Source organism: Nicotiana tabacum, chromosome 24, assembly GCF_000715075.1.
Source record: "Nicotiana tabacum cultivar K326 chromosome 24, ASM71507v2, whole genome shotgun sequence".
NCBI lineage: Eukaryota > Viridiplantae > Streptophyta > Magnoliopsida > Solanales > Solanaceae > Nicotiana > Nicotiana tabacum.
The window spans coordinates 6,337,408-6,349,387 of record NC_134103.1 but is presented as its reverse complement, the minus strand read 5'-3'; positions in this window follow the sequence as shown (position 1 = coordinate 6,349,387).

Below are 11,980 nucleotides of genomic sequence, written 5' to 3'. Positions count from 1 at the left end.
GCTTCATCATTTCTGAAAGCATGGAACATCACTCGTAAGCTCCTTGTTTAATATTTAGGTATTCTTTTATACTCGTATTGATCCTCCATCTTTCGCCTGTTTCAGCAACTCGATGGGTCCTACTGACGGTTGAAGGCTTGGACCAGTAGGTCCAAAAGATCTTGGATGCCACTACGCCCGAAACCCGCATGTGAAATGAACTGGCCCTTAAATATAGGTGTAAGGCCAAAAACCATGGTAACTTAGATCAGTTTTTTATGTGAAGAAATTGATTGACCCCTTCTATCTTTTCTCTGAAATCAGGTCTACGCACAGGATCTGTTTTTTTGTCCCCGAGGAGGATGTTTTGGCTGATCCTGCTGACGCGGCGAGGCTGCTTCAGGAGATGCTTAATCGAACAGGTGTCTCTGGGCCTGCTTCTGGCACAAGTGTTTCTTTACAGAATCCCCGGCTAGAGGACAAACAACCAAAAAGAAGACACTCCTCCATGGCCGGGGAAAAGAATAAGAGGGTGAAGATTGTTGCCCTCGAGTCATCTCCAATAGTTGTAGTGACTAGCCCTCTTCTCGAGCCGGTCATAGACACTGTGATGATCGACGATGATGAAGAAGCTAGTGATGGGGGAACTTCTCTACATAGAAGGCGACGATCCTCATCAACTTAACAGAATGCTCAACCTGTCGAGTTAGTTATACCATCCGAGGATGTTGTCTCGATGCTCTAGGGGGAATATGATATGGTAGAAAATGCCAACTCCCGCTTCCGTATCGCAGTCGCCTCGCCCAGTTTTTTGAGGCTGAGTACCGGGTCCCTTCCATTTTCGGCTGATGAGCAACCAATAACTAGCACTGCATTTGGTGCTGCTTCTTCTCACTCTTCAACCCCATCAGCTTCATCTCCATCTTCACCAACACCAGCAAGTGCTACATCATTTCCACCTTCATCCACTCTTCCACCAGCAACTGCTACATCATCTCCACCTGTTGCACCTGACCACGAAGAAAGTGTTCCCTTTCGCCTTTCCCTAGTTCATGGGAATTTGGAGCAAAGTTATGCTGCCCCTTATGAAGATCCACAAAGGAAAAGGAATGTTACTCTTTCAATCTCTATCGGATGCAACTTGCTATCCCTGCCGATGGAGCTTGCTAATTATTTGAAGACTTTGGCTTCAGAGAAAGATTGGGAAAAGATTTAGGAACTCTCGGAGAGTGATTGTTGAACAACACCATGCACAATATCGCAGCGGTACATTTCTTTATTCATTTGTTATTTCTTCTATTTTTTTCCTGAACATATCCTGAGTTTTACCTTTCTTGCTTTGTAGGCCAACTTTCTTGCTTCCGAGGGTCTTTAGAGGTTGATTCGTGAGAAGGAAGAAATTTCCTCTGCACGGGATCGGTTTTTGCCAAAGCGAGAGCAAAGTGTCGCTCGCCTTTCAGAACTGGAAACCAAATCCACTGAGGCCATTGTATTGGAGGCTTGTTTACAGCAAAGCGAGCAAGAAGTGGAGACCCTTAGCCAACAGATTTACCCGTTGAAGGTTCAATTTGAAGAGGCTAAGGCCTAATGGATTAAAGTTCATAACGTCGTTCTTGCTACATTTGATCGTGAGGTTGCCTCTGATGAAAGATTGACTAACTTAGAGGTAGCCTTGAACTCCAAAACTGAAGAACTTGCTGCTGCGGGGGCGAAACATACCCAGCTGGAGGAGAAGTATAGGAAAGCCATTGAGCATAATAAGATCTTTGGTTCAATTGTGTGCGACCTTGATGTTAGCCTTAGATCCGTTAGATCCACCCAGGAAAGCCTTTCTGCCGAGGTAACCCAACTCAAAGAAGAACTTAAGCACCAAGTGGCTTCCCTCGTAGTTGAGAAAACTTATGCTATGTACAGCATGAGGAGAAAAATCTTGGAAGAGGCCAAATCTGGTATCATTGACTTTGATGCTGAAATTGCTAAGGCCCGTGAGCTTGAGTTGGCTGCTAAAAATGGTCTCCCGGCAGAGCCTGATGCTTCTGGTTCTTCCGGTTCCAGTTCCGAAACTTCAGGAACTGAAGAGGAAGCGGAAGATGAAGATGTTGAAGGCCAAACTGGCGAAGGCCAAAATATTGAGCCATCGGCAGATCTATCCACTTCCCCTGGGGGCACAAACACTTCTCTTCCTCCGGGTCCCAGAGATGCTGCAGTTTAGCTTTTCTTTTCTTTTTCCAAATCTTGTATTTGTGCCATTTTGGTATGTTATTGTAAATAAAAATATCTTTTTTCTCAAGTATTATTTGAGTGTTTTCTTCATTTGAACATTTATGCAAGTTTTAATCTTTGCATTCTCTTCTTTTTGCTTAAGAGTTTTGTGCAAGTTTTACTGTTTGCGTCTTATTATGTGAGGCCTTGGGTGTATTTTTTCCGAAACCATTTTGATTCCGGGCATGAGTTCTTTTGAAATCAACCCTTTAGCATGAGGATTTTTATAAGAGAAGACCCTCTTATATTTACAGTGCTCTTAAAGAGGACGTTTCATGTTCATTACGGTACTAGCATTTGAAGTACTTGTTTAACTTTCAAATGACAAAGTTAATTCATCGTTCAGACAAGAAACAAGATAAAAACAAAAGGACTTCATTTTTTTCCTTCTATTTTCAAAACTACATAAGAATTTGTTATGCTGAAAAAAGAAATTGCCATTACTTGTGGCTAACTTGTACAACTTATTTCTACGGGGTTGGTCGCGCAGCCCCGGTCCTAATGATACAACTATGTTTTCAGTTTTCTCTTTCCGGTCGACATGGCAGTCATTGTTGCCGTATCCTCATAGCGTTCCCCCCTCAGTGTTCAAATGCGAAGAATGCGAATTGGAACATTGGAAGCCTCGTACCTTCGAGGATCCCACTAATGAATTGCTAGATAATCCTTAACTCGATAACACACTTTACATCCCCTCAGGAATTCATGCTATCGAGCGAAGGACTATGTAACAACCCTCTAATGGTTTATACTTGTGAACGGTTGGGTAACCTCTACTCGATAACAAATTTAGTTCCCGGTGGGAATTTTGCTATAGAGCAAAAGATTATCTAACTGTCCCAGAGTGGATCTTTGCTTGTATGCCTTGCTATTAAAGGTCTTATTGTTGATGTTGGAGCTTTCTTCGTAGTATGCTTTCTATTGCTGCCTCGTTAAAAACCTTGCTAGAAAAACCTAATTGGGATAAAAACTGGACGAAGGTAAAAAGAGTGCAGCATATAATTTCAGTTCAGGTGATGTTCATCAACAATAATATCTTTTAAGGTGTGCCACATTCCAGTTGCTGGGCAATTTTTCTCTATCTTGGTTTTCTAATTCATATGAATCTTTCCCAATGACAGCTGAAACCTGGTAGGGGCCTTTCCATGTTGGACCTAGCTTCCCTGCATTGAGTTCCCGGGTGCTTTGAGTTACTTTTCTTAGGACCAAGTCTCCAACTTTGAAATAACGGAGATCGGCTCTTCGATTATAATACCACTTCATTCTCCGCTTTTGGGCTGCTATTCTTAAATGTGCCAAGTCCCTACGCTCATCGAGTAGCTCCAAGTTGACTAACATTGCTTCATTGTTTGCTTCTTCATCTTCTTGGAAATATCTCAAGGTGGGTTCCCCTTCTTCCACCGGGATTAAAGCTTCGATCCTGTACACAAGGGAAAAGGGAGTTTCTCCTGTGCTCGATTTGGCCATTGTTCGGTATGCCCATAAAACTCTGGGTAATTCCTCAGGCCAATTACCTTTAGCCGTTTCTAACCTTTTTTTGAGGTTTTGTATAATCACTTTATTCGTTTACTCTACTTGACCATTTATGCTCGGATGGTAGGGTAAAGATGTGATACTCCTTATTTTTAAATCTTTGAGGTAATTTGTGATTTTTGCACCGATAAATTATAGCCCATTATCGTATGCTATCTCTTTTGGTATTCCGAACCTGCAAATTATATTTTCCCACAAGAAATCCACCATTTCACGCTCATCGATATTCTGATAAGGACATGCTTCCACCCACTTAGAAAAATAGTCAGTCAAAATCAAAAGAAATCTTACCTTTCCGGGGTCCGGCGGCAATGGCCTGACGATGTCCATCCCTCATTTCATGAATGATCATGGGGACAGAACCAAATGCAATGGTTTTGCCGGTTGATGTACCGGTGCTGCATAGCATTGACACTTATCACACTTTCGTACGAAATCTTTGGCATCTTGTTCCATGTGAGGCCAATAATATCCTACCCTTACCAATTTTAGCACTAAGGAATCTATGCCCGAATGATTGCCGCATAGCCCTTCGTGGACTTCTCGCATAACATAGTTAGCTTCAGATGCCCCCAAGCATCGGGCCAGCGGGCCTTGGAAAGATTTTCTATACAATTGGCCACTCTTGAAGCTATATCGCGCTGCTTTGGCGCGCAGCTCCCGGGACGCTTTGGAGTCTTCGGGAAACTTCCCGTGCTCGAGATAATCGATGATTTCATTCCTCCAGTACAAGATAATATTAGTTGCATTAACCTCATAGTATCTATCTGTATTCAGGACCGAATTCTTCAATTGTACTACCGTCCCGGACTACGATCCCTTTATTTCTGTCGATGATCCAAGGTTAGCCAATGCGTCCGCTTCTGCGTTATCTTCCCTCAAGAAATGAGTAATCGACCACTCCCAAAATCGTGCCAACAGAGCCTGGACCTTTATCATATATTGTTGCATGCGCTCCTCTTTGGTTTCAAAGATCCCGTAGACCTGATTTACCACCAGCTGTGAGTCGCATTTGATTTCGATGACCTCATAATCAAGTCCCCGGGCCAGTTCGAGCCCTGCAATTAAAGCCTCATACTCTGCTTCATTGTTAGTTAAATGGATCGTTCTAATGGTTGCCTTAGAGTTTCCCTCGAAGGCATGATTAATACTATACAAAGCCCGGACCCTTTTACGTTAGAAGCTCCATCCGTAAAATAAGGTCCAAACCCCCGATGTCGATTCCGATACCATTACTGCCTCTTTGGTTGCCAAAGGCAGCAATCTCGGACTAAAATCGGCCACAAAGTCAGCCAAGACTTGTGACTTAATTGCAATCCTTGGTTTATATTCTATATCGAATTCACTCATTTATATAGACCATTTGTCCAATCTACCCGAGAGCTCGGGTTTGTGAAGGATGTTCCGCAAAGTAAAAGTGGTCACCACGACTATCGGGTGACATTGGAAGTAGGGCCTCAGCTTCCAAGCAGCGACTACGAGAGCTAAGGCCAGTTTTTCCAAATGGGGATAGGGAGTTTCTACTCCTGTTAAAATTTTACTAACGTAATAAATGGGAGATTGCGTACCTTCGTCCTCACGGACTAAAACTGCACTTACTGCGACTTGCGAGACTGCGAGGTAGACTAACAAAGTTTTACCTTTTTTTGGTTTTGAAAGCAATGGAGGGCATGACAAGTACTTTTTCAAATATCTCAAAGTCTGTTGTCACTCCGGGGTTCATTCGAAATTATTTTTCTTTTTGAGCAGAGCGAAGAAATGATGACATTTTTTCTGATGACCGAGAAATGAACCTGCTCAAAGCTACCAATCTCCCTGTGAGCCTTTGGAGTTCCTTAATGCTTGACAGTTGGTCCGGGATGTCTTCTATGGCCTTGATCTTATCGGGGTTTACCTTAATTCCCCTTTGAGATACCAGAAATCCCAGAAACTTACTAGAGCTGACCCCGAACGTGAATTTCTCGGGGTTAAGTTTCATATTATGCTTTCTTAGGATGTCAAAAGTTTCTTCAGATGTTTAAGGTGATCACCTGCATTTAAAGACTTATTGAGCATATCGTCTATATAAACTTCCATAGTTTTTCCTATTTATTTTTCAAACATCTTATTCACGAGCCATTGATAAGTGGCTCCGACGTTTTTCAACCCGAAGGGTATCACATTATAGCAATATGTACCTAAATTCGTTATAAACGAAGTCTTTTCTTGATCCTCTGGGTTCATCTTAATGTGATTGTACCTGGAATAACCATCAAGGAAACTCATTAACTCGTGGTCGGCGTAGCATCAATCATTTTATTGATGTTTGGCAGTGGGAACGAGTCTTTCGGGAATGCCTTATTCAAATCATTATAATCTACACACATGCAAAATTTATTATTTTTCTTAGGAACTACTACTACATTAGCTAGCCAGTTTGGATACTTTACCTCTCAGATCAAACCGATATTAAGTAAGCGAGTTACCTCTTCCTTGACAATTTATTCCTGACTTCGGCAATAAGGTGTTTCTTTTGTCTTACCGGAGGTACGTTGGGATTCAAACTTAAACTTGTGTACGACTACCTCCATCGGGATACCTGCTATATCTACATGCGACCATGCAAGACAATCAGTATTATATTTAAGAAATTTAATAAAGCAGACATGATCTCGGGATGCAGTCTTGTCCCCAAGTGATGTTTCCTTTCTAAGAATTCTTCGAACAATGCAACTTGCTCAAGTTCTTCCGTTGTGGATTTCATTGCATCTGTCTCTTCTGGAACTTGGAAATATCTCGGCACTTGATAAAATTTCGATGTTTCTGCCCCCGGGCTAACTTTATCTAGTTCGGGAGCGGGCGCTGGTTCTTGTGATTGCTATGTCGCGTGTTCCTTTCCTTTGCTACTGGAGATCAAAATTGCATTCATCTCCCTTGCCGCCGGTTGGTCACCCCTTATCTGCTTAACTCCTTCGAGCGTTGGAAACTTCAATAATTGATGATATGTCGATGGTACAGCTTTCATTTTGTGCAACCACGACCTTCCCAGAATAATGTTATATCCCATATCACCATATACCACTTCGAAAAGAGTTGTTTTCATTACTCTTTCAGCATTTGTGGGTAACAAAATCTCTCCTCGGGTTGTCACGCTCGCGAGATTGAATCCGGCGAGGAGTTTTGTGGCCGGAATGATGCTTCTGGTGAGTTTAGCTTGCTCCAATACTCTCTATTGTATGATATTGTCCGAACTTCCTGGATTCACTAGAACACGTTTAATCTTAAAATCTAGAACATTTAAAGAAATTACCGGTGCATCATTGTGTGGCGGCAATAATCCGTCTGCATCCTCCTCCGTGAAAGTGATATCGTCTTCGGCGACTTTCCGGAGCCTTTTACTATGGGTTATTGATACTTTTGTCTTTTTTGCTGCTAGAAAGGTGACCTCGTACCATTTCTTCTCGGAGGTGTCGGCAGTCCCTTGTCCGGTGGCCATTCATCCCGAGGTATTCACACCGCCAGTTGGGATCCCTCTGGCTGGGATTAGATCTCATTGGTTTCAAGAACCGTTCTTCTTTGATGTTTCTCATGACTGACACCAACTCCACTACACTAACGTTAAAATTGTATTCTGACAGCTTGGTGTAGGAAGGATCCCTCTCCCCTAACGCTTCTTTATCTTGCAATGATCTATTGTTCCAACCGCGATTAGGCTTTTTGTCGATGGCAAACCTATCCGCTGACTGGAAGACTCTGCCGCGGCCTTCGGTACGTTCGTATGGCAAAACCGGTCCCTCGAAAACTGTATGTCCATGTCAAAATCGTCTTTAGATTTTTCTCTATTCTTTTCCCATCGTTTTGTCGACGATGGAAAGCCAACCTGATCATCTTCGATCCTTATTTTTGATTCGTACCGATTGTGGACATCTACCCAAGTCGTTGCTTGAAACTCAAGCAGGCTTTCCTTTAATTTTTGGGAAGTGTCTGAACTTCTTGGATTTAGTCCCTTGGTGAATGCTACATCCACCCATTCATCCAGGACAACCGGGAGCAACATTTTCTCCTTCTGGAATCGGGTAACGAACTCTCATAGTAACTCAAACTCTCTTTGCGCAATCCTGAATATGTCAGCCTTTCGGGCCTGTACTTTTCTAGCCCCGGCATGAGCCTTGATGAAAGAGTTCGCGAGCATCTCAAAAGAGTATATGGAATGCTCAGGTAATAGTGAATACCACGTCAAGGTTCCCCTCCTGAGAGTCTCTCCAAATTTCTTCAGCAAAACAGATTCAATTTCGTGAGGAGCCAAATCATCTCCTTTCACCACCGTTGTATAGGTGGTAATATGCTCTTGAGGGTCTGAAGTTCCGTCATACTTTGGCACATCAGGCATTTTAAACCGCTTCAGAATTAATTCTGGTGACGCACTTGGCTTGTATGGAAATTGAGTATACTTCTTTAAGTCCGGACCTTTCAGCACCGGTGGTGCGCCCGGGATTTGGTCTATGCGAGCGTTCAGTTTCCTCATAAACCGTAAGAGTTCACTCTTGAAGGGATTGTCTTCGTTATTGGGGTCAGATTCGCTCCCCCCAGCCCCATCAGAGCCAACTTCGCCCATCGGGGTATTGTTGTCGACCCTCTACATTGTTTGATTCGCGGGAGTGCCGAGAGGAATCAGATCTCGTCTATTCGTATTATTCGAAGCCCCCGATAACGCCTGCTTCAATTCCGTCATAACCTTAATCTATCGCGTGAGGTGGCCTAGAATGATCGCATGTTGTTCTTGCAGGACCCTTACCGCATCAACGACATGTTCCTCCTCAGCATCATCGAGAGTCATCTCCCGAACATGTCGAGGATATGGCCTGTTATGCACCGGCGTGGCGTCATTCCCTCGTTATGGGTTTCAGTGATTGAGTCCTCGAAATGAGGTTGACCCTCTCGAACCTCGGGATTGTGCGTGTTGTTAACACTGTTATGTGCCATTTCTTATGATTTTTTCTAAGGAAAAATAATCAAAACACATTAGTGAAAAAGGCAAAGATCAACTTAATTGCACGACTGTCTCGGCCACACGGTGGGGGCAAACTGTTTACCCGTAAAACGATACAGTTGAATTTCTATATGGTTTATAGACAAGTGAATTAATTCGATCCTGAAATAACAAGATAATTGAAGAAAGATATAATACTTGGCCTTGATAGGAAGACGAAATGACAGAAATAAAGAATCTAGCAGTGAAGCTTCCGGGCGCAATAGTAACAAGAACAGAAAATAAAAAAATAAAATTGATTAGAGATTTGAGTAGATTGTAGTATTGGATTGCCAGAAAATGCGTCTCCTTACAATGATAACAGAGCTCACTATTTATAGCTACGTCTAGGAAAGGAGGTCCTAGGTTCGTGCCTTTTTTTAATGTCAATTATGAGGGTCATTGATGAAGATATAGCGGTGAGCATAAATGTCAAATTTCTTGTAATGGGCAACGTACTTAATGCTGTAGAATATTGTCCATTAACTGCTAGCGGGCAAAGAGTATTTATTGCATCCTTATGAACATTATTCTTTCCGGTGACAGACGGAACCGTTGCCTTCGATTTTGGTTATCCCCATTTTAGTTTTCACGTGTCCCTCTTTTGGGCGGCCACATAGCATAACATGTTTTACCCTATACAATTATAAATTAAACACTTCCATATTGTTTTAAGTTCAATGTGAATGTAATTATATCCGATCAGTATTTGTTCTAGCACTTAAAATTTCTAAATTAAATAAAACCAGTTAGTGCTCTTGTTGCTGGTTGGTGTGACGAGTAATTTTTTATTAGAAATCCATTATGTAGATTGAGGTAGTGGAATCTTATATTGGGAGAAGAGGACTTGTGCAAACTTTATAATTAACAAGACTAACATGCAACGCCTCTTGAACACATGTGGCGAAATCAGGATGAAAGTTTATGGTTCAAACTTTTTAGTTACCGAATTCACAATTAAATATTTATAGTTATTTAATAAATTTTTTAATATAGATATATAAAAATGCAAAATAATTTATAGGGATCCGATGATCAGGAAATTTATTATTTCCTCTGTTTCAAATTATTTATCGTATTTTACTTTTACACTCCTCTTAAGAAAATATTATATAGAAAAGATTTTTGACTGTTTTATCCTTATTTATGTCTTAAGATATAATCTCTCATCATTTAATGCTTACTCATAATTAAGGTATTTGTAGTCTTCAAGAACATTTAATATTAAGGGTAGAATAGGAAAAAAAATATTAATTTACTTTTGAACTTCTAAAATGATAAATAATTTGAGATAACTATTTTTAGAAACCACGACAGATAATTTGAAACGGAGGGAGTAGACTATAAATTTTAATTAGTCTTGATTTTAATATTTTAGTGCACATAGAGATTCACAACAATTAAACATCATAAAGTATATTCACGTTAACATTAATACCTTTCTATTTTTATTGATTCTAAAACCGGGTTACATATATAGAAAAAACATTTAAAGCTCCAAGATACTATTTTAACTTATATAATAATGGGTCTGCTTATAAGGTCCTTTCATAGTTAAAATAATTTAGTACTTAATTATGAAGGGCCAAGGAAACAATATTATAACGCTCAAAGGCAAACTTGAATTGATTTTTTTATGAAATTAAACTTTCACAGGATCACATGGATCATGATTATGTAAACATCTCACCAAACTCATGTGTACATCACAAACTTTGAAACATATCTCTGAAATACGCGTTAAAATGTTATTGATCAATTTCTCTTTTCACATTAGGATGATTTTGATGGTTTTATTCAACATAAAGTGGGAAAAAAAACAAATGGATACAGGATGATAAATTACTAAGTCACGACTATTTTCATGACCCAAAATGTATTCTCTATGATTACCGGTTGATATTTATTTACTTTATAAATGACTGACGAGTGCAAAACCATTGTATAAAACTTAGGTTTGCTAGTCAAAGATAGTATAGTATTAGATCGTCTCCACAGAGATTGAGTTAAATAATGTTCTAATAAATCTTTAGCTTAACACTATCCAGGAAAATAACCTTTGGTTTATGTTCTTATCAACTAGTAATAAAAGAAACTAAGATTATCGATTGTGAGAAAATAATGAAAATTTAATGGCAAAGTAGCAACGAATGAATATCAAGGGGAGAAGTAAGGGTTGTGACAAGATATGTGATCAACTATTATTGCGGGTAACTTCGTGTTAAGTTCACTCTTAACTTCTATTGATTCTTTCGGTTTCAACAGATGATTAGGCTATCCTACGGGTTCAAATTCTTCTTCCGAATGAATGAGAGTGTCGTTAACCAACCTAATAACAGGTCCTATGAACATATGCACTAAAATAATGAATGAATGATCCTTCAAAGAATGTCTCTCGAATATTCTTCTAAATTGGGTCAATTGATAACTCTCTAAACTCCTTCGATTACCTAAGAGAGGCGTAAAATCAACCCAAACAAGATAACACAACGGAATTGCAGCAACACTTCTCTTTCAATTAAAGTAAAATCACAATTGGCCTTGCAATTCAATTAATAACTCATTCAACAAATTCGTGCAATTAACAGGAAGTAAAACCCAAAACATTAGTCAAGTCACAATATCCGTTAATAACCCTAAGAAAGATTACTCCATATTGGAGAAGTTATTCACCACAAGAGTATTATTAAAACAAGAAGACATTACAATTCCCCAAAATCAAGCAAACTTCCGTATTGAATGAATTGGATGGAGTATTTTCACTCTCCGTCGTTTCCTTGCCTTCTTCTCTCCCCAAATATTCTCTAAAATCCGAAATACCCTCTTTTTAGATGAGCTAGGCGTCATATAGGTCAGAAGGAGTCGCCTTTGAAATTACAAAAATAGGCCTGGGAAAAGTTTTCAGAAGAGGACGTGCAGGCCGCGCAATCGGAGGTGTGATCGCGTATATGGTTGCGCACCTCTGGCAGTGTACTACTTTACTTGCGCGCTCAAGTGCGCGTTAGAGGGGTCTCATGCGCAGTCGCGCATCTGGGTGAGCCTCCTGCTCAACTCTTTATTTCTCCCGTTAAGTGCACTATTGTCAGTTGTTCCCCGAACATGATCCCAACTTAATCCTTGTGCTTTTACTCAGATTTTAAAGCTCTAAAATAGTTCGAATTAGATCCACAACCTCATCGTAACTCGGAATAGCTCCTA